This window comes from Eptesicus fuscus, chromosome 8, assembly GCF_027574615.1.
Source record: "Eptesicus fuscus isolate TK198812 chromosome 8, DD_ASM_mEF_20220401, whole genome shotgun sequence".
NCBI lineage: Eukaryota > Metazoa > Chordata > Mammalia > Chiroptera > Vespertilionidae > Eptesicus > Eptesicus fuscus.
The window spans coordinates 77,849,391-77,875,756 of NC_072480.1; the positions used below are offsets into that span (position 1 = coordinate 77,849,391).

General features: G+C 39.9%; 1 protein-coding gene across 6 annotated transcripts in view; it reads left to right on the forward strand.

Annotated features, from left to right (window-relative positions):
• SLC20A2 (solute carrier family 20 member 2) overlaps window positions 1–26,366 on the forward strand; it is a 111,714-nt gene that overhangs the window by 18,139 nt on the left and 67,209 nt on the right. The window contains exon 1 of one of the 6 annotated variants that reach the window (XM_054720014.1): window positions 21,679–21,729. The exons of the other annotated variants lie outside the window; for them this stretch is intronic. The gene's annotated coding sequence lies outside the window, so the exon portion shown is untranslated. Of the gene's footprint in view, window positions 1–21,678; window positions 21,730–26,366 lie in introns of those variants that run through there. 6 annotated transcript variants of the gene reach the window in all.

The following is a 26,366-nucleotide window of genomic DNA, read 5'->3' on the forward strand; positions in this document are numbered from 1 at the left end:
TTAGCAGGTCTTTAAAATATGGGTCTATGTCCTAGACCAGTGTTTGGCAAACTCATTAGTCAACAGAGCCAAATATCAACAGTACAACGATTGAAATTTCTTTTGAGAGCCAAATTGTTTAAACTTAAACTTCTTCTAATGCCACTTCTTCAAAATATACTTGCCCAGGCCGTGGTATTTTGTGGAAGAGCCACACTCAACGGCCAAAGAGCTGCATGTGGCTTGCGAGCCTCAGTTTGCTGACCACGGTCCTAGACTATATGATAAATTAGGTTGGGTAAACTTTTCACTTGAATCAATAGATAATTCTGATCTGGGTTGTTTGGCTTTGTTATAAAAGTTCACTGATTCATAGTGTGATTAGATTTGTCTATTATATTGTGATTTTATGTATTACTAGAGGCCTGGTGCACGAAATTCGTGCACGGAGGGGGGGGTGTCCCTCAGCCCAGCCTGTACCCTCTCCAATCTGGGACCCCTTGACGGATGTCCGACTGCCCATTTAGGCCCGATCCCAGTGGGATCGGGCCTAAATGGCCAGTTGGTTATCCCTCTCACAATCCAGGACTGTTGGCTCCCAACTGCTTGCCTGCCTGCCTTCCTGATTGCCCCTAACCGCTTCTGCCTGCCAGCCTGCTCACCCCCTAACCACTCTGCTGCCAGCCTGATTGATGCCTAATTGCTCCCCTGCCAGCCTGTTTGCCCCCAACTTCCGTCCTCTGCCGGCCTGGTTACCCCTAACTGCCCTCCCCTGCTGGCCATCTTGTGGTGGCCATCTTGTGTCCACATGGGGGCAGGATCTTTGACCACATGGGGGCAGACATATTGTGTGTTGGAGTGGTGGTCAGTCTTCATATTACTCTTTTATTAGATAGGATAGAGGCCGGGTGCAGGAGTGGGGGCCAGCTGGTTTGCCCTGAAGGGTGTCCCAGATAAGGGTGGGGGTTCCCTTGGGGCATGGGGCGGCCTGAGCGAGGGGCCTGTGGTGGTTTGCAGACCAGCCACGCCCCCTGGCGACCCAAGTGGAGGCACTGGTATCTGGAATTTATTTACCTTCTACAATTGAAACTTTGTAGCCTGGAGCAGAGCCAAGCCTCCTGTATGCTCCACCAGCAGCCATTTTTGTTTGAGTTAATTCACCTTCTATAATTGAAACTTTGTAGCCTTAAGCAGAGGCCTGAGCCTGGCCAGGGTGTGCGAAAAGCTTTGCTTTCTCCATTACTGCGGGCAACCCTGGCCTGGTCTCTCCAGCTCTGTGGCTGCCGCCATTCTGTTTGAATATTTTTACCTTCTATAATTGAAACTTTGTAGCTTGAGTGGAGGCTTAGGCCTGTCAAGGGCAGGTGGAAAGCTTGTTTCCCTCTGTTGCCTAGGAAACCTTGCTCTCGGTGGCTGTAGCCATCTTGGTTCGGTTTATTTGCATACTCGCCCTGATTGGATGGTGGGCGTGGCTTTGGGCTGGTGGGCGTGGCTTGGGTGTAGCGGAGGTATGGTCAATTTGCATATTTGTCTATTATTATATAGGATAAGGGTTGTATTTGGGATAATTTTAAAACATTAGTATTAAAGTAGACTCCCAGCCCAGAATTTCAAGTAATTTTTTAAAATATTTTTGGGGACTGCGTTCGCGCTCTCCCCTAAAAAAAAAAAAAAAAAAGTATATTTTTATTGATTTCAGAGAGGAAGGGAGAGATAGAAACATCAATGATGAGAGAAATATTGGTTGGCTGCCTCCTGCATGCTCCCTCCTGGGGATTGAGCCCCCAACCCCACACCCTAGGCATGTGCCCTGACTGGGAATTGAACCGTGACCTCCTGGTTCATAGGTCGACACTCAACCACTGAGCCACCCTGGCCAGGTACAGCCAGAATTTTTATAAAGTTCAAAATATATGTCTTGTGTAAAACCTCTTTATTAAAGTCCATTAGTTACAATCAAGAGATTTAAATAAATTTAGTTTGTATTTTATGGCTGGAGTTAATTTGTATTGCCTTTACATTCATAGATAGAAAATTGCTGCAGATGATGTAGAATGAGCTTTGTCTTTCACTGCTTTTTGTTATATTCTTTGAGAAACTAATTTTTTTCTGATAATGTTTTATTTTTCTTGGATTTTTAAATTATTATTGATCTCAGTAACAGTTACCATTATGAAGCCTCAGTAGGGTCGGGCTCTTGACATACACTGAACTCTCTGCTACTACGTATTTAATTTTCTAATAAAATTTGATGTTATGAAATATATTTTATATAACATATTCATATGTAGTAAGTAGTATGTGTTTATATTGATAAATAAGTAAGTAAATGTTAGGGCAGTTCTGCAGATCAGTGGATTTGTTGGAACATTACATGTTCCCTACTATGAGATGAGGACATTGAAGGGGATTATTGAACTGCTCTAGGTCACACCAATAGTAAATGGTGAAACCAGGATTTTACTCCAGGTGTGATGAAATCACTTTTCTATACTGCCTTTTAAAATATTTTCCCCTATATAAAAGTAAAATCTAGTGATTTTATAAATGCATATTGTTATTCTATGCTATACACCTAATTTTCCCCCCAAGATAAAATTACTTTGTTACATATTATAGAAGTAATGGGCCTCAATATTACAAGTAATCATTACAAGTAATCAATGCTTAGTGAAAAAACAAAACCAGATAATACAGGAAAATATAAAGAGGGGCAGTGAAAATCACTAGTGATTCTACCACTAAGACGTTAAGACTTTAAGGGTGCATGACTTTTTACTGTTGATGTTGACCTTGATATCCTGCTGAGGTAGCCTTTGTCAGGTTTCTCTACTGTCAAGTTATTCTTTCTTCTCTCTTTTCTATCTTGTGCTCTTGGGAAGGAAGTCAACTCACACCTAAGAACTGGGGGGTTACATTCCACCTCCTTGAGGGCAGAGGCAGAGTATCTGCATGTATTATTTGGAATTCTGCTGGGGAGGTTTAGCTATCCTCCCTCATTTAATTATATCATTATAGGCTAATGGATATTTATACTTTGGATTATAATCCAAATGCAACTTTATTGCTGTATCTGTTGCTATGTTAGCCATTAGGAGCTAATACTTGATTTGGCTCCTGTGTCCCTTTGCCAAACCCCTAACATTGTGGATTAATATCTTCATTTTCTACATAGCTGCATAGCATTCCATTATAAGAGTATGCCATAATATATTTAACTAATCCCTTATTAAGAGGGTAATTTGGTTAGCACATTTTAAAAAATATATATATTTTATTGATTTTTTAAAAAGAGGAAGGGAGAGGGATAGAGAGCTAGAAACATTGATGAGAAAGAAACATCGACCAGCTGCCTCCTGCACACCCCCCACCGGGGATGTGCCCGCAACCAATGTACATGCCCTTGACCGGAATCAAACCTGGGACCCTTCAGTCCGCAGGCCGACACTCTATCCACTGAGCCAAACCGGTTTCGGCTGGTTAGCACATTTTTTAATGTTACAAACAGTATGTGATGAGTAGTCTTCAAAATATATATTTATGCAATATTGATAGTTTACTCAGGAAAAATGCTATATTAAAGGGACTGCTCACTTTATGTTTTGTGATATGTGACTTTTTCTTAAAGATTCTTAAGTATATTCCTGAGGAGTGAGCATTTTCACTTATCAGTGGGAAACAGTGGTGTGTTTATCACTGTAGTTGCCTCCCTTTTGTTTTTTCAGTGACAATAAACAGTGAACAGGCTGAATTTAAACTCAACCCGGTAAAACAAAACAATTTTTCACATTCTCAGTGAGTAAAAAGCTGGAAGCAACCTTAGAAATCATGTACCATCCTGCATTTAGAAAAAGGAAACTGGTATTGTTAGATGAGATGGGAATAAGCAGTAGCAGAAGCATTCAAGAGTCTGGATTTCTGCATAAATCTCAATTTCTTGTTACATGGGTATGTTTTATATCCTGTGTAAGGAAATACAAAACTTTTTATGTTGGAAAATTTTAAACATATGCCAAAGAAAACAAAATAGTATAATTAATCTCTATGGCCTGATTACCCAGCTATATCAATTTGTGGTCAATCTTGTTTAAAACTCCCACCCACTCCCCCACACCATGTTAATTTAAAGTATACCCAGATATTAAATCATTTCATCTGTAAATATTTTAATATATTTTTTAAAAAATCTTTTTCTTTTCAAAGCACAATCACAATTGTCATTATCAAACCTTAGAAATATTTTCATTCAAGGATAGTTCTAAAAATTTCCAAAGTTTGTATTCACCAAGAAATTTAATTTGGCATTACTGAAAATGTACTTTTTTGGTGTAATTCTCCAGAGACTATAGAGAGATTCTAATGTATATCTTTCCACCATGCAAAATGTCACATTAAGTGGATTACTTGATTGTATATAACTCCAAGGGTGATGAATACTTCCAATGTTTTAAATATTTTCCTGAGGTTTCACTACATAATTAAAATTGAGATTCTATTTCTCTCTAGAAAAATACCCCATATCTCAGAGGCTTTACAACCAAAATAACAAATTTCATTTTAAATACCTATTTACTTGCATTGAGTTTATCCTAGAATTGCCTGTTTGTTTGCTATTAAATATGCCCTTTTTCTAAGTCAGGCAAACCAATCTTAACTATTTCATTTAAAACTATTTTATTACAAATAAATATTCATCTTGTTAGCCCTATTGTTTATTATATGCAAATTCATGTTTTATTCTAACCCAGTTTAGACTTTTCTGCCTTGCATTTGAACAGTGTTGTAGACTTTCTTTTTTCATTCGTGAATAGACTTTGTTATAGGCAATCAGCTTTATTTTCCTTCCATTTTTAGTGCCCTGTTCATATTATTTTTTAATATTGGCTCACTTTAATCTACTTATTTTTATTCATCGAACACCTTTTAAAGAGGGGGAATCAATGCTACGTTTCTTCTAATTTCTAAGCAAAAGTTGAAAGATGAATAAAAATAATTCCAGTTTCAAATAGATATCTGGTCAAGTGCATTCAATTATCCTAGGCTATTGTGTATTATGGATTTAAGTTCTTGGAAAATATAGTATTCAGTATAGTGTGTTGTGATTTACTTCTGTAGCATTTCACTCATTTTACCTATTTTAAGCTACTTTAAAATTTTAAACACTTGGTTGATACACTAATGATACTTTTTTCTTAAAATCCTCTTTGCTTTGAAATAGTCCTAATTTTAACTTTGATATCATTGCTACTTGCCAATTGTGTGACCTTAATTGAATTTCTTATCTTTCAGTTTCCTCATCTGAAAAGTGAGGCTGTTAATTAGCAGCTACCTCATTTGTTTGTTGAGTTAAATGAGATAAGCTATGTTGCCTGGCACATAAATGCTCCATAATATTATTCCAGTCATCTTTTTTCCTTCCAGCCATCTATTATATTGTTCCCCTTTACTTGTTTGCACTTTCACTTAGATTAAGAAAAATGAGGGGAGAGGTATTGGGGGTAAAGGGATTTAAAAAAACCATCCTATCTAATAAAAGAGTAATATGCAAATTGATCATCACTCCAACATACAAGATGGCTGCCCCCATGTGGTCAAAGATGCCACCCCCATGTGGACACAAGATGGCCGCTACAAGATGGCCTGCGGGGGAGGGCATTTGGGGGAGACCAAGCCTGCAGGGGAGGGCAGTTAGGGGTGACCAGGCCTGCAGGGGAGGGCAGTTGGGGGGACCAGGCCTTCAGGGGAGGGAAATTGGGGGGGACCAGGCCTGCAGAGGAGGGCAGTTGGGGGCGACCAGGCCTGCAAGGGAGGGAAGTTGGGGGTGACCAGGCTGACAAGGGAGGGCAGTTAGGGGTTACCGGGCCAGCAGGAGAGGGCACTTGGGGGCAACCAGGCCTCCAGGGGAGGGCAGTTAGGGGCAATCGGGCCAGCAGTGGAGCAGTTAGGCGTCTATCAGGCTGGCAGGGGAGTGGTTAGGGCGTGATCAGGCTGGCAGGCAGAAGCGGTTAGGGGCAATCAGGCAGGCAGGCAGGCAAGTGAGCGGTTGGGAGCCAGTAGTCCTGGATTGTGAGAGGGATGTCCGACTACCCGTTTAGGCCCAATCCTGGTGGGATCGGGCCTAAACGGGTAGTCGGACATTCCTCAAGGGGTCCCAGATTGGAGAGAGTGCAGGCTGGGCTTAGGGACACACACCCCCATGCACAAATTTCATGCATTGGGCCTCTAGTCCTACATAATAAAAGGGTAATATGCAAATCGACCGAACGATGGAATGACCAGTCGCTGTGACACTCACTGACCACCAGGGGGCAGACGCTCAATGCAGGAGCTACCCCCAGTGGTCAATGCGTTCCCACAGGGGGAGCACCGCTCAGCTAGAAGCTGGGCTGATGGCTGGTGAGCGCAGCGGCGGTGACAGGAGCCTCTCCTGGCAGCCCTAAGCCCCGAGTGCTTGGGGACTGCAAAAGGGTGCAGGCTGGGCTGGGGGACCGCACCCCTCCTCCCCCACCCCCGCACGAGTGTCGTGCACCGGGCCTCTATGATGCGCACTGACCACCAGGGGGCAGACGCCCAACGCAGGAGCTGCCCCCTGGTGGTCAGTGGGCTCCCACAGAGGGAGAGCCGCTCAGCTGGCTCATGGCTGGAGAGCGCAGAAGTGGTGGCAGGAGCCTCTTCTGCCTCTGCTATAGGCGGGCGGTAAGGAGCGAGGGGTCCCAGACTGTGAGAGCCCCGGACTGTGAGGGGGATGTCCCAGACTGTGAGGGGGATGTCCCAGACTGTGAGGGGGTGCAGGCCGGGCTGAGGGACCCCCTCCTGCCCCCTAATGCACAAATGTAGTGCACTGGGCCTCTAGTATATATGTATATAATATATATATATATAACACACATACACACAGACAAAAGTGTGTTGATAATCAGAGGGAAAAGGTGGTAGGGTTAGGTGAAGGTGGGCAAAGGGGGGATAAATGGGGACAGAAAGAGACTGCTTTGGGCGACGATTATGTTTTGTTAAGTTATACACTTGAAACCTGTGTGGTTTTGTGAACCAATGTCACCCCAATAAATTCAGTTTTAAAAAAGAATGATTTATGTGTCTTAAATAAAAGACCACCTTCATGTTTTCCTCAAATTTAAAAAAAAAAACATTTTGTTTTGAAATGATTACAGATTCACAGGAAATTGCAAAAAATATAGAGAGGTTCCTTGTATCCTTCCCCAAGTCTTCCCCAAAGGTAACTATAGTATAAGATAAAACCAGAAAATCCATATAGGTACGATCCACAAGCTTATTCAGATTTCTCCAGTTTTACATGCCCAGGCCAGTTAAATTAGACCCTCTGGAAGTGGCACCCAGGCAGTGGTATTTTTAACAATGCTTCCAGGTAATTCTAATGTTCAGCCAAGGTTGGGAGCCACTGAACCAACAGGAATGGCTTCGGTGCTCATATTTCTTCATTTTAGAATTTGATAGCATTTGGGCTGCATACATTTGTGTTCTATGCATTGGACTAATGTGGGTTCCACATACCTTTTATTTATGACTCTGCAGACATATATATTTTCCTAAGGGGGAGGGGGAAGCACACTTGTGAATTGTTGGCACATTTAACTATTTGACCCAACCTTAATATGTCTAACAGAAGAGGTGAGTGAAGTAGAATCAAGCACCCAAAACAGTGAGAACCTCAGAATCATTGAAAGTTAAAAAGGAAGTTAGGTTTCATCCAGTACATACTATGGGTGGGAAACTTTTTGGGAAATTATTTAGAAAACTTATATGGAGAGTTTGGATAAGAGATCTGAGTCTTCATTGGTAGGTCCTATTGTCAGCCTTACTTAAAAAATTTTTAATATTTTACTTAGTAAGAGCCATATTTACTTGTAAAAAGTGAAAGTATGCACGGATGAATAAAAAAAGAATCCTCCACCCATGTTCACAGCCCGATATGAATTCTTCCACACATTTTTCTATATTCATAAAAGTACTTTTAACAACATAAGGTCTGTGAATTTTTTCTTTCTTTTTAAAATAGGATCATACTCTGCATTATTCTGAAGCTTGCTTTTCCTACTAAATAGATCATGGATATTTCTCCATGAAAATAGATAATAGATCTAACTCTTGTTTAAAAAAAATGAATAAAGTCTTCCATATACCATAATTTATGAACATTCAGGATGTTTCCTCTTGTACCCCCCCTCCCCACTATAAACAGTGGTGCAATGCACATCTTTGTATATATAACTGTAGGTACCTCTGCTTTGTTTCTAAAGTAGTCTTACAATTTTTGCTTTGATTTTGGTCAGATTTCTTAGTTTCTGGATACCTTCTCTAGATCGTCAGAATGAGTGAGTTAATGTCAGTCAGTTTCAAGTTAATTGACTTCTTTTGGGTATTAAGTTGGACATTAGATAGAAAAATCAATTATTTTTTAAATGGTTATTAATGAATCCTAGTGATCAGTTTTTCATAGGTACTAGAATCCCTAAGGTAAAGCACTTTAGTAGAAAGCTAATGGATGGGCTTCATGGGGGCCCATGATTCATCCGATATTCATTGTAAAATTTTATACAAATGAACATTTTATTGCTTTCATCAGATTTTCAGAGGGTTCTTACCCTTAAGAAGGTTGAAAATTATATGTGTGTGTGTGTGTGTGTGTGTGTGTGTACTTAGTCCAGAGAATCTATAAAGCACTTTGAGTTCCCATTGATAGCAGATTTTTAATAATAATGTCTTCTTTCTGTAAAGATATGGGTTGCCATAAGTTTACTTAATTTCAAGATGACAAACCTAGAAAAAAACAATTAAAACCATAGATAGCAGACTCTAGATGCAGAATCTGAATAGGTTGTAATACTATTCTAAAATTAGCAAGATGAAATATACCAAGGATAAACCTTTTGTAGGAGTTGAGGAATGCTTGGGGGTGGAGGACAATCTCCGATTCACCTAAGATGAAAAAGAGCCAGGAGTTTATTTGACCACAGGCTTATATGAGCGTCTCTATAATGTGGCTGTTAAAAATCTGAGTTAGTTAGACCACACTTGATAAATTGTATTTATGTCTGTGAACCCACATTTTAGGTGAGACATTGGCAAGGGAGGGAGACATGCATAGTGATGGATTGAGAAGTTATGTCACTTGAGGAACCACTGCTGAAGGCGTTTGGTTGTTGGATCTGGAGTGCTCAGTAAATGAATGAATGAATGAATGAATGAATGAATGAATGAATGAAAATTACAAGGCAAAGAATTTTGACTTCCTCTAAACTCTGGAGAGAATACTCCAGTAGTAAAGTGGGCTGCCCTAGAAAGTAATGAACTGCCATCAGTGGAGCCCTTTAAGCATAGTGGCAGGTGACTGGGATAGGGGCTATAGAAGGGATTCTTACTCTAAGTGAAAGATTGTGCAACAACAGGACTTCAAAACTCTTAATTGGAATTTTATATTCTCTCACGTGTGTTAATTCTAAAACAGGAGAAAATTCTAGGATAATATTGTAGGCTTTTTAAAAGTACTTTATAGGAGGAATGCTTTTGACTCAGGCTGTATGATTTTTAGTTATTTCAAAAATACTTAAGCGTTGAAGTATAACAGGTTTTTATTTGAAACTACAGTGCATAAGTTATTCCACTGTTAAACCTGAAGTAACTAGTCTGGACTTGTGGAGTGTGGTTCAAGTTTTATTTGTTGCTTTTCAAAACCACATTCTTTTCAAGCTACAAAAAGACTATAAAGAAGGAAATTTCACCACTTCCTGGCTTCCTTGTGGCCTCAGGAAACACAAGACACTATCTCCCTTAGACTGATTGTTCTGAATTCTGACTCTGATAACAACACTGTGTGGAATTTGTCTCATGCTTTGTCATTTACATAGGTTTGCACTCAAGTTTGCATATTTCCTGGGAAAATGTATCTCTGATATTTGTTTTAAGTTGGTTGAGACAGAAATAGCCCTTATTTCTTCTTAAATAATTGAAATAACATAACATTTTATATATATATATGTGTATGTGTGTGTGTGTGTGTGTGTGTGTATATATATATATCTTTAAAAGAAAAAAAATTCTGTGTTTTAGAACAGGTTGGGAGCTGCTGCCACTTAAGACACCATGGTTTCTACTCCTTGTTGTGGTGCCAGAGAGTCTAGGTTAGGGGTTAAGAAGATAGGCTCCCCCACTTACTGCCCATGTGACTCTGATCTCCCATATTTGTGTCCTCACTTGTAACGGGAGAGATGATAGAGCTTATACCAATGGCCATGTAAGTGTCCTCACTTGCAAAGGAAAGATGATGCTAGAGCTTACAGCACATTGAGAAAGAACTTGGCACAGTGCCAGGCACATGGAGAGGACTCAGAAAACCTACCGTATTTTCTGCTCTCACCTTTTGTGCTCCCATCTGTTTTTTTCTGACTTAACATATATTGTCATTTTTTATGTCTTGTACTGTCTTGAACACATCATATCTAAAACTATTTTTTTTATATCCTTATTCCCAAACTCATCTCCTCCTAACCCTACTCCTGCTTTATTCTCCTGTCTCCTCTTTTTAATTAATGGCGACTACCTGCCAGAGGTAGTATGAAAAGATACTACTATTGCAAATTCTGGAGTCATACTCTCTGGGATTAAATTCTTCCTCCACCACTTATCACATGTAACCTTGGACAAGCTACTTAATGTATCCAAATCTCAGTTTCTTCAATTGTGAAATAGGTCTGATGGCAACCTGGCCTACAGAATTGGGGAAATTCAGTGAGATAAATGCTTGTTAAGTGCTCACACTATGATTCCTGACACTTAATACCTGCTCAATACCTGTTACTGATAACTCTGAAGCTAGAAATGAATGGTAGTGTCATCCTTAATTGTTTTCCTCTCACCTGAAAGTCATCAACGCTATGGATTCTACCTCAAAAGTCTCTCCTCCTTTCTCATCATTGCCTTTAGGTCAGGGTTTCTTAACTTGAATCCATTACTCATAGAGGTTCATAATTCCCAGAAAATATATGTACATTTTCGACATATGTGCATTTTTCCCAAGGGAAGGGCTTTTAGCCTTTATCCTTGACTTTCATACAGGTCAGTGACCCATAAAATGTTCGTAACTACTGGCAGACTTTTACCTCATGCTTATACTCAGTAGCCAATAAATGGACATTTCCCCCTAGTCTCTGTGCCTCTAATCTACTCTATACATTATTGCCCACTTAACTTTTTTTTAACGTGTTACATCATCACCCTACTTACACAGATGTGTTGACTTCCTGTTGCCTACAGTAGTGGTTCTCACTCCTGACAACATACTAGAATTACATGGGAAGCTTACTGATGCCATGTCCTAGACGAACTAATTGATACTAACTAATATCAGGCATCAATATTTTATTATAGAGCTTCCCAAGAGATTTTATTGTGTAGCCAGAGATGAGAGCTTCAGGGATATGAGATAATGAACTACTGTGTTAGCATGGCACATAAGGACCTCAACAACCTAGCACCAGTCTACTTTTTCAGCCTAATCTCCTACCTCGTCTCCCATTCATATCCCATTACTTACACTCTAGACACGTACTTTTATTTTGCTAATTTTAGAACATGCTGTGTTCTTTCCTGCCTCTGAGCTCTTGCCTGTACTGATCTGCCTAAAATGCCTTTTACCCTTTCTTTGCCTGGTCATCCTATATAATAAAAGCCTAATATGCAAATTGACCAAACAGCGGAACGACTGGTGGAACGACCAGTAGCTATGATGTGCACTGACCACCAGAGGGCAGACGCTTAAAGCAGGAGCTGTCCCCAGCCCACAGGCCCCAGACCAGCCAAGGCGGGTGCCATGGGGACCCCTCAATTGTCCTGCCAGTCGCTCCACAGAGGGAGGCGACCAGTGGCAGGGGGGCGGGGCCAGCCTGCGAGTAGGCCGGCGCCCTCCCCCTCGCCTCCTCGATTGCCCTGCCGGTCACCCTGCAGGGGGAGGTGACTGGTGGTGGGGCCAGCGAGTGGGCAGTGCCTGGCCAACCAAGGAGGTTGCCAGAGGGCCCCCCCCCCCCCCATCACCCCTCCAGTTGCCCCACAGATCGGCCAGGTCTAGGGACCCTACCCATGCACGAATTTCGTGCATCGGGCCTCTAGTTTCCATAGAAAAACCTTTCCCAAGCCCCAAAGAGAATTGCAACTCTTTAGTACAAACTCCCATTATAGGCCCTACATTGTACTATAATTATTTGTGTATCTGTCTTCCACACTACTATGAACTCTTAGAAGGTAGGATCCTTATTTATTTCATTTCTCTAGTCCTTGGCACCAGGTTAAGAAGCTCCCAGAGAGACTAATGGTAAGTAAATGAGAATGAACAAACAGCAGCCTACTCGGGAGAATCAGAAATCCACGGGGTAGGGGAATGTATGTAAGTATGGTATACTAGATACGGCGAGGAATGCTCAGCAGAAGTTTTATCCTCTATTGCTTTTTCATACTTTTATAAAAAGAAAAGATCACAGTACATGAAGTTTCTCGTCTGGGGCCAGGAAAGTTGAGACCAGTTTTGAAAATACCTCCAAACATTGCTGAGCATTATTGAACATGTAGCATAAAGTCGTGTTTGTCTCCTGGGGCTCAGAGGGATTTCTGAATGAGAAATGGAGAGCCAGCCTTTCTGATGATGGCAGCTGTTTATTTTGCCCAGTGGATTATCCTTACTTAGTTACTGATTTAAAGATACCCTTATATGGACAGTTCACCAGACATTATATGTTTCTAATTTTGATCTCACCCCTGGCCTTTGTGTTTTAGCTACTGCCTAGTCCTTCTCTTGGCTATTTTTAATACTTTTTTTTTCTCTGTCTGTCTCAGAATTGTCCAACACATTCTAAAGAATCGTAACTCAAATGTGACTTATTCTTTCTGTTTCTTCAGTGTCCAGAATTAAGTTAAAGATGATTTGAAAGAGATTAATTTAGTAACTGGTCTCATGCTTTGGGGGATGTTTTGGGTTATATTAATTATTTTTCCTGGACACTGACCCACCCCTACATGTAGGAGGAGAGATAGCTTGTTTAATACTTACACAAAACACAGTGAGTACTGACTAGTCTCATGTGATTTGGGTGCACCTTGTTGTGGTTTGCTGTGTATGAACAAATAGAATATCCTTTGTCTAACTGGCTGCTTAATATTTTATAATCTTAAATCTTTTAAGCTTGAATAATAAGGACAATATTTTTCTTAATCAAAATCAGAATCATAGTTGGAATTTATTAATATGCTAACCTTTTATGCTTCCATTCACCTTATTTAAAAAGAGTTTTGTAAGCCTTAAAGAAATCAGATCTATCAAGAGCTCCTCCTTTAAATATGGTTTACAAGAAAGGATCTCCATTTGCAAAACTTTTAAAAAGAATAATTTTTTGTCATTTTAAAGAACAGAAACAGGAATATAATGTCAACAATGAGGAAAACAACTCTTACAATGGGAGCAGTAGGTCTGAAATGGATAGTTGTCTCCTATTTCACTGACTACAGTCAACCACAGACACCCCGGTACTGTTTGTCCTCTCTTTTTGTGAACCAGGGCCTCTGTAATGAGACTGGTCTCTGCTGTTTCTGAGAATGGCCTCGTGGATTATCATATTTACTGGGCTATTATAGTTCTTAGAGCTGAGTTGTTAATCCTGGTTTTTTGTTTGTTTGTTTGTTTGTTTATTGCAGCTACTTTAAAATGATCACTCATTGAAGCACTTTTTAAAATGAATTGTTGGTGCTTAAGAGATACAACCATGTACATCAAGAGAATAGGTTATACAACCCTGAAGAAACTAGCCACCAACTGGGTTCTTGTAGCCAAGGGAAGTTAGAATCCCTTAGGAATATTTCATCTCTTTTAGTTTGGGATTGATTTTGAACGGCTTACCCTAAAAGTGACTACTTTTCAATTTATATGGTTGGGAGTAAACCATATTCATTTACAGCAAAACTACTAAAAATTAGAGAATAAAATATTGATTTCAATATCTTGGTAAATTGGTACCAAGTGCTGTGTTCTACCTCACACTTGGATATCTGTCTACCTTTTGAACAAATCTTAGATTTCCCTGTTCATATGCATATAAATTGGTACTCTTAATCCATTTCTGAAGAATTGACAGGCTAACTAGCTATGAAGTATGCCAGTGTAATCACTCTTAAGGCTAGCATGGAGAAGTCATTGCTTTAGGGTGTATATAGTTGTAGTATTGAAGGACACATAATATTTGTTTCAAATGATGGGATGAAATAAATAGAACACTTACTGTTTTAGCAATTTTGTAATCAGCATAGCACTACTTCATTTTAGTTTAACATAATAGTTGATATGACAAAAGTAAATATAGTAATCAAGATTGAAATTTTTTATAAAATTGTAAATTTTAAGAGTAAGATAGGTAAGTCTTAAAAGGTTTCATTTGGAAGCAAAGGAATGGAGTATTTTAGACTTTTTGAAAATTTGCTGCATAACGGACCACCTAATACTTAGAAAAACAAACATTATGTCTCACTACTTTATAGGTCACCCAGGTGGTTCTTCTGGTTTGAGCTAGCCTGGCCGATCTCTGTGGCTAGCTGGCCGCTTGGCTGGGGCCACATGGTCTGGGGTGGCCTCACTCATGTCAGGCAGTCGTCTTGCTGGCTGGCGCATCTTTGCTCCATGTGGTCGTCTCATCCTCAGTAGGTTAGCAGGGCTGCTTCATGCGGTGGTCTCAGGGTTCCAAAGTGCAGCAAGAGAGCGAGCCCCAGTGGGCCTGCACTTTTCAAGTCTCTGGGTTATGTTTGCTCTTGTCTTGCTGGCCAGAGTCAGTGTGGGGAGGGACTACCAAGGGTATGAATGTAGGGAAGTGGGAACAAATAGGGGTTATCACTGCACAATCTAGCAAGGGGTGGAATTTGTACATATATGCTATTTAGTCAGTGTCCCTACATTCTGACTCAGCCTTAGACTAGCTGAATAGAGAAAAGTTGATCAGGCTGTCAAAGCTACAGAGTTTTCAAAGAGAGAGTTTATAGACCCTTGGTTCTCTGAAATACTTAATCATTTGACCCCCCTTTCTACTTTTTTTTTTTTAAGCTTTGAGCTATAAAAATAGGGCAGCTTTAATCCTCACTCAATAAATATCCCAAATTGATCTTCAGCAAGGACTATATTCATGTAGAAGGCGTGTGATCATATGGCTATGGCTGTTCATGGAAAGCGCTTATGTGTCTGGGCTCTGTGCCCTTTGCATGGGCTCTCTGAGAGTTCTAACTCTCCCCTTGATGTCAGCAGTAACACAGTTTTACAGGTGAGAAAGCAGACTCACAGAGGCTGGCTAAGTGGCCTGAGGTTATATAGCTAGAGGCTGGCGGACTACATTTTGAACTCGAGTCTTTCTGACCTCACAGCTACAATCAAAGAGTTTCTTTCCTAATGGATTGGTATTTTTTTTTTTTTTTTAATGCAACATGAAGCCTTTGAGTATTTTATGTCTTCTCTGAAAAATGAAACCATGGTAAAACATGAATTGTTTCCCCCTTTCTACTCTTTCCCTACCCTACCACCTTCATAGTTGGACCAGATAACCAGGTTTAATCTGAAACTGATGAATAGCTCAGAATGTAACTTTACTGCTAGTTCCAGATGTCACTTTTAAATATTTTGGAATAACCAATCTCTTCTTGACTTTTCTAAAGTTCCAAAATAAAATTCAGAATCCTGAGATATCCTGGAACATCTATTTAAAATTTTATTAGAAAATAACCTTTATTTAAAAAATAAACTGTGCTCCCCGCCCCCATCCTCACATGTGCTCTGTAGCTTGTAACCAAGTAACTGTTCCTACTTACCAGAACGTTGTGTTTGCCTGGGTGGGCACTGGCAGTGAGCTCCTTGAACACAGAGCCCTAGTCTTTCCTGTCTGTATCCGCAGCACCTAGTCCTGGAATGGGAATATTCCCATATTTGTTACATCCTTATAGGGGAATTCTATGCCTAGGAAGAAATTCTTTTCTTCTTCTCTTCTTCCTTTGGTCTGTTTGTCCTCCATTTAGTTCTTCCTCCTTTCTAAAAACCATTTTCCTTTTTCTTTCTGTCTGTCTCAGTTCTTTAGCTTTCCATTTTCCCTACCATCTCAATAGTCATTTTTTATTTGTTTGTTTTGTTGATAATCCTCACCCAAGGATATTTTTTCCATTGATTTTTGAGAGAATGGAAGCGGGTGGAGGGGCGGGGGGCCCTGAGAGAAACATCGATGTGAGAGAGACACATCAATTGGTTGCCTTTGCACAAGCCCCTAATGGAGCTGGGGACAGAACCTTCGACCCTTCTGAGGGGGGTGGGCGGGGGGTGGGGGAGCAATACTCCATCCATTGAGCCACACCAGCCAGGGCTCATTAGTCATATTTTATATTCATTACATGTTGACATGGTAGTGTCTTGGATATATTGAGTTAAATAAAATGTATTATTAAAATTAGTTTCACCTTTTTATTTTTTTAATGCGACTGTTAGAAAATTTAAAATCATATGTAGCTGCTCTAGAGAATCTATATCTAGGTTAATTCATTCATGCAAGTTCATAAAAATCGTTGTTTTTCTCTAGTTTTTGTTTTAATTCCATGGATCTATTGGACTAAAGATCCCTTAGATCACCACCCTCCGCTGGCATCGTGCTGCCTGTCCCTCCTCCCCCACTACCAAAAGTTCACGGGAAGGAATGGGAAGAATTTATCTTGCTTTTAATGATGCACAGAGATTTTTCTCTACTGGTACAAGTATGCCTGGAACAAAAGTACAGTTGACTCTTAAATTATTTTCACTAACAAAGAGGAAGCAGCAGGGTGACTAATGTAAATTGGAGGATACACTATTTTCTTTGGAATGTATTAGTTCTTGCATTTTGGAACAGGTGTGGCCACTGTTGAAAGAAACAGTAGAGTCATACTCAGCATGATCATAAGGAACTGGCTTCAGTATAATCGATATAGGAACCATCATATTCTTCTCTGATGAAAAATTCGATGCAAAAATAAACTTGGTGTATTTGCTTTTTCTTTCATAGTTCAGTAGGAAATAATGTTTTCTACTGAACTATGATGTAATAGGATAAGGGTAATTGTGTTTAAAATAGCCTCCCAACATCCTTTTTTGGCTTTTAGAATTCCAAAGTAAGTTTGCTGTGGATCACTGAGGAGTAATTATATTAATCGGAGGTCAGCCATCTTTTTTCGCCTTTGGCACAGAGTGGGAAATGCCCACTTCCAGTGCCTTTGGGTTGGGGTGGTGGTGTCACCAGCCACCATCTCATGAGGGTGGAATGGGTGCTGGCTACAGCTGCCTGAGATGGGTCAGTAGGGGTGGAATCCCAGACTAGCAGCTACAGTTTTGTACAAACAGGAGGGGGATTGTGCTGGTGGTTACCAGCTCATGCCAATGACAAGCACCGTGTTTGCCACTTGGGGTATGCATGCCACAGGTGGACAGTGCTTTATAAGGATATGGTCAAGTCCATGTTACAGGACACTTGCCTGCAGTTGTGAGTTAAGTGAGCCCCTGGAGCTCAGACCTGGAATTTGAGAGTTGAGTTGAAGAAATCTCTTGAAGTCTAAACTGACATGACATTTTAAAATGAGGAAAACAACCAGCTCTGAAAAGATCTACCGGATTATAGCTAAATGGAATAAGGAAGACGTGTCAGAGAGAGGCTAGGAGGGGGTTGGGATAATCCAATGTTGATTCAGAAAGAAGCCTTGGACAATCATTGATTGAATTTCACTGTTTACCATCTGTTTTTTAAAAATGGGAAAATGACATCTCCCACAGCTGTTCGGAAAGTTGATTGATATTTGTAACATGGTTTGATATTTTTCATAAAAGTGTTCAGTAAGAGCCAAATGTGTCATCAGAACTTAAATGTCTAAAATAAACTATCCTGAACCATCTTGAATAGATATTAAGCAGTTCTGTTCTGTGTCTTTGGTATAAGTTATACTTAGTAAGGGAGTTTATATTTTTTAAAGAAAGTTCCATGTTACTTCTAACTTTCTTTTGAATATTAGCTATATACTTGTGTTCTTTAGCTGTTAACCTGAGCTTCAATATGCTTTATAGATAGAGAAGATCTGTCACTTACGGAGGACTATTAACTAATACAGCCAGCCAGGCAGTTAAATACACTTCAAAATGCTTCTTGCCAAGGACAATGCCTTTTGCAAATATTTGAGATGTTTGTTCTCAGTTGTAATTTATTAGTGAACCTGTGTCCTCATAGCAATTCCTTGTGAGGTGCAGAAGACAAAGCTAAAAAGCAAGCAAATGAAACACGTTCATTATGTAGGAAGGGAAAAAGCTTTCTTTCAAGGCGACTTATCGAGGGACTCAGTGGTATGTGTGCTTGTTGCCTATTTAACTTCACACAGTACCACTTCTGGCCACACCGAGTAATCTGACAGAATGTCCTTTTACCAGGCTTTTCCTTGTGAAGTGCATACAGCACTGCCACCTTGTTGCCAAAGTTTTGTCTGATTTGAATGTGCTTTAAAAATCAAGTGAGTGCCTGTAGAGAAAGAGAGCTTACCCTTTCTTTGTCAGTACTTGCAAAAACAACTTAAAAGAAGTTAGTATCATTGGACTGAATTCAGTAATTAGCATAATCATGATGCTGTGTATTGTTCACCAGAGCACGCCCCTTGGCCAAATTTCCCATTAAGAGGACACCAGCGTTGTCCTAGTGAATAAATCCAGGCACACACGATGCGAATCAGCTAGTTCCTGCCGCTGGGGTGCAGTTAATTTTAGCCAGGGTTTGTTCTATGAGTTGTAAAACTGTTTACTCAAGTAGAAGTTAGTAAGCTGAAATGTGACTTCTCCAGCCAGCGTGATAGGATATCTATTTTAGACTTCAGATTGTGTTCACGAGCGAGCGGGAGAGCAGTCTTCTGAAGAATCGCGGCTCAGATTTCCTTTGAAAGTACTTGTAAGTACTGGGAGAATTTTTAAGAGTTCTCTTTGTTCTTTTCTCCTTAAATCTTCTTAATGTTACTATAATAGTCATTTTTAATTTCTTAGGAAAACCAGAAACTTTGGGGTGAGTGCTTTAGAGGATTCTAAGAATGCTGGCAAGAGGTTTTTCTGCAAGAAACCTGCTTTATTCCAGTTTTCCCAAGAGAAAGTATTTGATTCTTACTATTTTTATCTTTGTAAGGCAATCTGTAGATTATTACTTATTTTATCTGTTAAAGTATTCGATTAATGGAAATGGTTGTATCACTGAGCTTTATTTTCTATGGTAACCTAATTTCTGTGTGTATTATGTTAAAAGGATTCCTTTTATATTATACTTATCCTGAGCTACAAGCTATGGTCCAGAAATAATGAGAGAGTCAAATGTAATTTTGTAAAATGTGTAAATGGACAGTTTTTATTTTTTTAGGGAGGATTTTCTACTCAATAACAAATCCATATATTCCTAAGGAGAAGCACTTAAATAAAATACTTTTAGAATGAAGGCTTTAGAAAGTAATTGAAAGCATCCTCTGGAAGTTTGAGTTAGTTATCTAAATTAATCAAGGGCCATGAAGTTCTCTAATTTTAACTGCTCTGAATTTAGCAAGTCATTGCCAGCGTCAGTTTGGACTGAAGAAAACTGAAGATTTTAGTAATGAATATTTTTAATTAAACCTGAATCACCTTGTTTAATTTGAAGTGTTTTAATTCAGAGAACACGGACTCCATGCCAAAACAACTTGCTTATAACAGAGAGCCTTTGGTAAAGCAATTTCTTTATTAGTTAATGTGTAAATTATATCCCCTCTAGGAATATTGATTTTAATGAAACAATTCTAATAGCTGCTTACCAGACGTCCCAGTCTCTCTCTTCGCTATGAACAAGGAGGGAGGCATGCCCTCAAATGCCATTTTCCCATTTTGAAAGCTTTATTTAATGACTTCTTTGTTATTATGTGTTGTCTGATTTTAAATCCAAATGACCTGAGGTGTCAACAATGAAAGGAAGTGTTTCACTGCTACATTTAGTAGGAAAAGAATGTAAGAAGGGAAAAAAGAACTGAGTTCTTGGCTATTTTTGGAAATAAACTTTTTTTTAAACTTAAAGATTTTATTGAAGGAAAGAGAGATTTGCAGTCCAGATTAATTGTAATTATAACAAAAACATCTGTAATATCTTCAGCAGTAAAAAAGACTTTGGTTCAGCATATTCTTCATAATACATACTTTATTCAAAGAGAGTAACCGTTCTTATTCTTACTTTTAGTTGTCAGTAAGGCGCCATCAGAATCTCAGTGGAGTGTTTTTAAAGGTACACTGTTTTTACTACTCGGAAGCATGTGTTCTTTTAAGAGTCGCTAAAAAGGCTCATAAACACTTTGAGAGTGTTTGTTTTAATGATTTATGGGCTGTGAGAGAGTGATACAGGTGAATGAAAAAGGAGATAATTTTTATTATGTGTCAGTGTCGGAATTTCTCGTGTTTGCTGGTGCTGTGACTCTGCTTATTCTTAGCCTGTGTGCCTGATGAAGTGATACTGGTTATGGTTCCTTCATGAGTAGAGGCTCTGTTGACTAGTTATGACCTTGGCCATGACAGTTCACAATGAGCTCAACTCAGTCACAAATGCGGATCCAGATGCTGAGAAACACAGGCGGCTTTGTGGCCTATACAAATGTCCAGGAGCCCGTGGTCTCAACCATGTGCTATGCACTCCTGCACCTCCATCGCCATCGCTGTCATGGTCATTAACTTAGTGCATATCTGTCCTCTAGTCCTGTTTAAGTTACTTTCAGTGGTGGCCTGCCCTCTCCTCCTACTCCTTTACCTCTCAAAATAGTCACAAACCAAGAGGCTCTGACAGAGTAGTTCCTGACTGCAGTAGATTTATTTGCTGTTACTTTATATCTAATGACTAGCCTTCTCTTCTGAAGCTTTGAGGGACTTTTTAGGGAAGCAAACAGCAATCTTTTCTCTGCATCTCCTTCATCCACATGAGGTGTTTAATAGGTAACTTGGCTGCAGAGCTATATGGGAACTTATGTTATCTAACAGGTTCCTTTTGTTTTGGAGCCTAATGCAAATGCTCAGTGATCACATCTCTAGAACGTTCTCTTTCAAAAGATTTTGTAGGAACAGGCTTTGCTATATTGAGTTTCAACTGTTTTATCTAAAATGAAAAAACTGAGCAGAGGGATGCCTTCCGCTTTGCCTGTCTTGTATATAAGTAAGTGGTAGGATCTGCCTGTGGGCAGGAATGCTGATTTCTCCAGGAAATACTGGGTCTGTTGTTATTATTTAGCATGTATTAAGCACCCCCAGAGCACATACAATACACAAAGAAAGCATAGTTCCTACTCTCAAAGAACTCACATGCTAAAATTAGGCAGGACAGAGGCTGGGCCCTTGACATACACACTGAGTACACTGGCAGAAAGAATATGGAGATGAAGAAAAGGAAAACAAGATGGTGTGGGAAGGGTGAAGGATAGCTTGTGGGTTAGCTTTCAGTTCATGTGGACTTTTGCCCAATTGGATTAGGACAGACTGCAGTGCCACTTGGGGTGCTGGTACTCTCTCTTCCAACAGCTGGGCAAGTGATGAAAACGAGTGAGAAGACTGACCCCAGAAGCCTCATCCACAACTTCTGTTCTCTATTACAGTGTTCCCACAAAGGGAAGGAGTTTCAGTAGTTTGACCTACACCTGGAACTGGTACTGTCATGTGAAGTAGGTAAACTTGGTATCTTACAAAGTCCAATAAATGTAAGAAGGGTCTTTCTCCATATAATTATCTTTGGATAGAATTCTGAATTTGGGTTCCAGATTTTCTCTCCTCCTGAATTGCTATGCAGTAGAACAATTTACTTGTCTCTGTACTGGTTTAGGATGTTGAGTCAACTGTTAAATTAGAGAAATGCTTTGAGCATCTCAGAAGAAAGGCATTATGAAGGTCAACGAAACATTACTGCAGCTCATAAAGGAGTCAGAAGAGCATGAATCAGAAGGGAGCTAATAAGGCAAGCTTGGGTATTGGAGATTAAGAAACAGGAGTATACTGTATGAATCTGTGAGTCATTTTCCCCTTTATCCTCAGCCTTAGCCAGCCTCTGACTAAGGATCTGGGTCTAGTTCATGTCTCTACAACTAGAAGAGACTTGGAGAGAGCTCAACAAAGAACCTTTAAAAATGATTAAAGGGTTGAAAAATGATACCTATAATAAGATGTTAGGGAACTTCTTTTATTTAGCCTGGAGGAAAAAAATGGCTAGGGACTCTTGAATTGTTATTCAAGTATATGAATGCCGCAATACCAAGGAATAATGACCAACTGGTATCTATTTCCATTGCAAATATGAGTTCAGTCCAGTAAGGGTTAGGTTAGAACCGGGGTCCTAATATGCGGTCCCAGTACCCTCCGTGCCAGTACCATCTGGAAACTTGTGAAAATGCACATTCTTAGGCCCCACCCACCAGCTACTGATTCAGGAACTGGGATTGGGGCCCAGCAATCTGTTTTAACAAGTCACCCCCCTCCCCCCAATGATTCTGATGCACATTAAAGTCTGAGGATCACTAGACGAGATCTGAAAAAGAGTATTATAAAATAGAGAATTTGGATCCTGAAATCATCCAAAAATGGGCTTTTATTTCTTGGCAATGTTTTCAGTATTCTCTCTGAAGTCAGGAGATAGGTGACCTCTCAAAGTCCCTTCCAGCTCTGACTTTGCTCTGGATTTCCTCTGGCACTTGCAGAAGATTAATAATCAACCAGGAGAATTTTGCAATTACTTTGCTGAACTTAGTAGTTAAGGCAGTGCCCATTTCAAATGAGAATCAAATGAGATAATGTGATAGTAGGAACGTTGTGTTACCACAGGTATCCTACCTATCACAATGTTGTTTAATAGACCCCTTCTTCCCCATGTGACTTTTTCACAGTCATCAGAAGGGAAACTAGGGCAGAGGTCAAAACAAGGAGCCCCTTGATGTTAGCCCGCAGACCGATGGCTAGATCAGTCCGTCTCCTCATGAATCCCATTTCAGAAGAAAGGTAAGCTGTAGGGAAAGTTTGACTTCGCCCCGTTTTCCCAATTCTGTCATTTCCATAGGAGGGGAAGTTGGTGGGTGAGCAGTTTTAACCAGCTGCAGGAATGGCATTCCTCACCCCTGCGGTGGTGAATTTCATTGGGCACCCTGGAAGGAGGGGCGAAGTGGGGGGATCCCAAGAGGATGCAAATACAGGATGGCACGTTAGAGGTGGAGGATAGGGAACTATTTTATCTTTACATTTTGTATCTGTGGGAAACAGCCAGTGGCACACATTATTAGGGACTTCATACAAATAAGTGGTTATTCAGTTGAATGTCCTCTCCCATGTAATTAATTATCGAGAGCCACGCAGTTGGCAGTTCTTACCTTTGCCAGACAAACTAGTTATTCCTAAGAGTCCCTCTAGTTATCCCAACCTTGCACCCCATGCCACTTTTTTTTTGCACCTGATATAAATGTATCTTAATTTAGTTACGTCTTTGCCCTTTGTGTACTTTTTCCTTTATGCTTTCGCTTGACAGAATTGTCTTGGGTTGAAAACACAAAGTGCTGAGAGTGTGTCTAGTTGTTACACTCTGTATAGCATTTAGTACAATGAAAGCTCTCTGTGATCATATGAAGAAAGGGCTCTCTGAGGACATGTTTTGCCAGTGCTGCTCAGAAAGTATCCCGCCACTGACGCACCGCTGTCTCCCGCGTAGCCGTGCTCTCCCTCGGCCAGGGCCTGGGGCCCTAATGTTTTAACACTGAAAAAATGAGGATAGGAAGAATCCTCGGCTTTTATAGCTGTAATTACACATTTGCGGAGTATTAAAAATTCCTTGAAGTGAGAAAAGACAAATGAAGACATTCTGGCTCAAACTAGTTTGCCTTGTAATGGGAGACAGAGGAATAAAGGTGGCAAGTGTGTATATCGACGCTGTTATACAATCTTGGGACCTTGTTATGTTTGCAGAAACTGACCTCTCAGACATTAAGCTGCCTGCGCTGTTTTTTCCTACATCTGTGTCTATTTACAGAGGATACGGGGCTCTGTGAATGTGGTGGTTGCACACTGATAAGATATATCTCACTAATCCAGAGGGCAGAGGTAGCTGATTTTAATACCCTAAATTAGTCTCCGAATGTAAAATATTTTCTTGAAAACCTGTAATCTCTCAATCACTTTATATCCAGTAGGAAAATTCCAAGTGGTTGGTTGATTTGGTTCTTAATGATGGCAGGCGATGGTGATTATTATTTCTATATAAGGAGAAATTACCAAGTCATTTATTTTAGGATTTAGCTCTGGCAAAAATAATTTTGTTTCTAAAATCAATCTTGCCCTGCCTGGTTGGCTTAGTGGATAGAGTGTCGGCCTGAGGACTGAAGGGTCCCAGGTTCAATTCCAGTCGGAGGCTCATGCCCAGGTTGGAGGCTCATGCCCGGGTTGCAGGCTCGATCCCCAGCAGGGGGCGTGCAGGAGGCAGCTGATCAATGATTCTCTCTCATCATTGATGTTTCTATATCTCTCTTCCTTTCCCTTCCTCTCTGAAATCAATAAAAAATATATTTAAAAAGTATAAGTAAATAAAATCGATCTTATATCTAGACCACATATGTGTCATTAAAAATAAGAGTGGTTAGCCGAAACCGGTTTGGCTCAGTGGATAGAGCGTCGGCCTGCGGACTGGAAGGTCCCAGGTTCGATTCCGGTCAAGGGCATATACCTTGGTTGTGGGCACATCCCCAGTAGGGGGTGTGCAGGAGGCAGCTGGTCGATGGTTTCTCTCTCATTGACGTTTCTAGCTCTCTATCCCTCTCCCTTCCTCCCTGTAAAAATCAATAAAACATATTTTTTTTTTTTAAAAATAAGAGTGGTTAAATGGTACCCAGCCGGCGTGGCTCACTGGTTGAGTGTTGACCTATGAACCAGGAGGTCATGATTCTATTGTGATCAGGGTACATGCCCAGGTTGCAGGCTCGATCCCCAGTAGGGGGCATGCAGGAAGCAGCTGATCAATGATTCTCATTTTTAATGTTTCTGTCTCCCTCTCCCTCTTCCTCTCCCTGCCCCTCCCTCTCTGAAATCAATAAAAGTATATATATTTTTAAAAAGAGTAGTTTTAGTGGTTTAGGATAAATTTTGCCTCATTATAGTTGTTCAGTCAAGAAAATTAAACTTGAAGAGAAAGAAGGAAAATTTGACTACACAAGAATTACTGACCTAATAATTCAATAAATATCCCCAGAAACAACCTAGTAAGAAACTAGTTAAATAATATATGGTGTTACCATATAATGCAACACCACACAGCCACTTAAAATGATGATGCTAGATCTATTTTGAGTAAAACTAGCAGGTTACAAAATAAATATGTGTGAACCATTTTTTAATGGGAGGCATTTTTAATGGCTTTCATTCTTTTTTTAAATGATGTCACTTATGCACATGAAAAAGGAATCGCTAGTAGATGAGCTGACGTGTAATGTTCTACCCTTTCTTTTTAGTTACCTATTTTATATATTTTTCTTCAATGAGCATATAATACTTAATGTAATAATGAAAAATGTTCTTTTCACAAAAGAACTATGTAATTCATTTTTGTTTTAACTTCTGTGTTTTATTTATTTTGGTAGTGGCCTCTCAGTGGTTTACGTGAATAATGCCTACCCCAATGGATAAAACTAGTACACAAAAATGTGCACATAAACAGTGGTTATATTGCAATGGTAGGTAGGCCAGGAGCATTTCTCCTTGCTTTATTTTCTACTTTTCTGTAGTTAACATATTTTTATATGTATGCGTATTATTTTTGTAATGAAAAAAATCTGACTTATTTTTAAGAGAGAGACTTGAGATCTAGGCTCCTGGGAAGAGGCCCATACAAACTGACATGTAGCCATTAATTGATAATGATTAATCCTGTTAATTCTACAGTGTGAAAGGTATTCAGCAAGGGTCTGCTTTCACTATTTACTGTTCTGGATGTTCAGTGAACTCTAATATGATCTCAAATTGTCCAGGATCTCAGGTTTTGTATTGTTTGGAGAGCAGAGGAAGGGAGCTGGGGAATGCAGCATATTTTTAAGCCATTACAATAATACTTCTGGGGTTAAGTTTATCCATTTAAACTTTTTAAGGGACTATCATTCTAGATCTTACATATAAAGAAAGGTGGAACCATATGCCATAGACCTTAGATAATATTTTGAGTGATGGTGATGAGGGATGATGGAAAGAAAAAGTCTCCTAGCTAGTGTTTCCAAAGCACTTATTTTTGTAGTATCAAAGTGTATCTCATCATTGTTTACGAAAAGTGATACCACTTTAA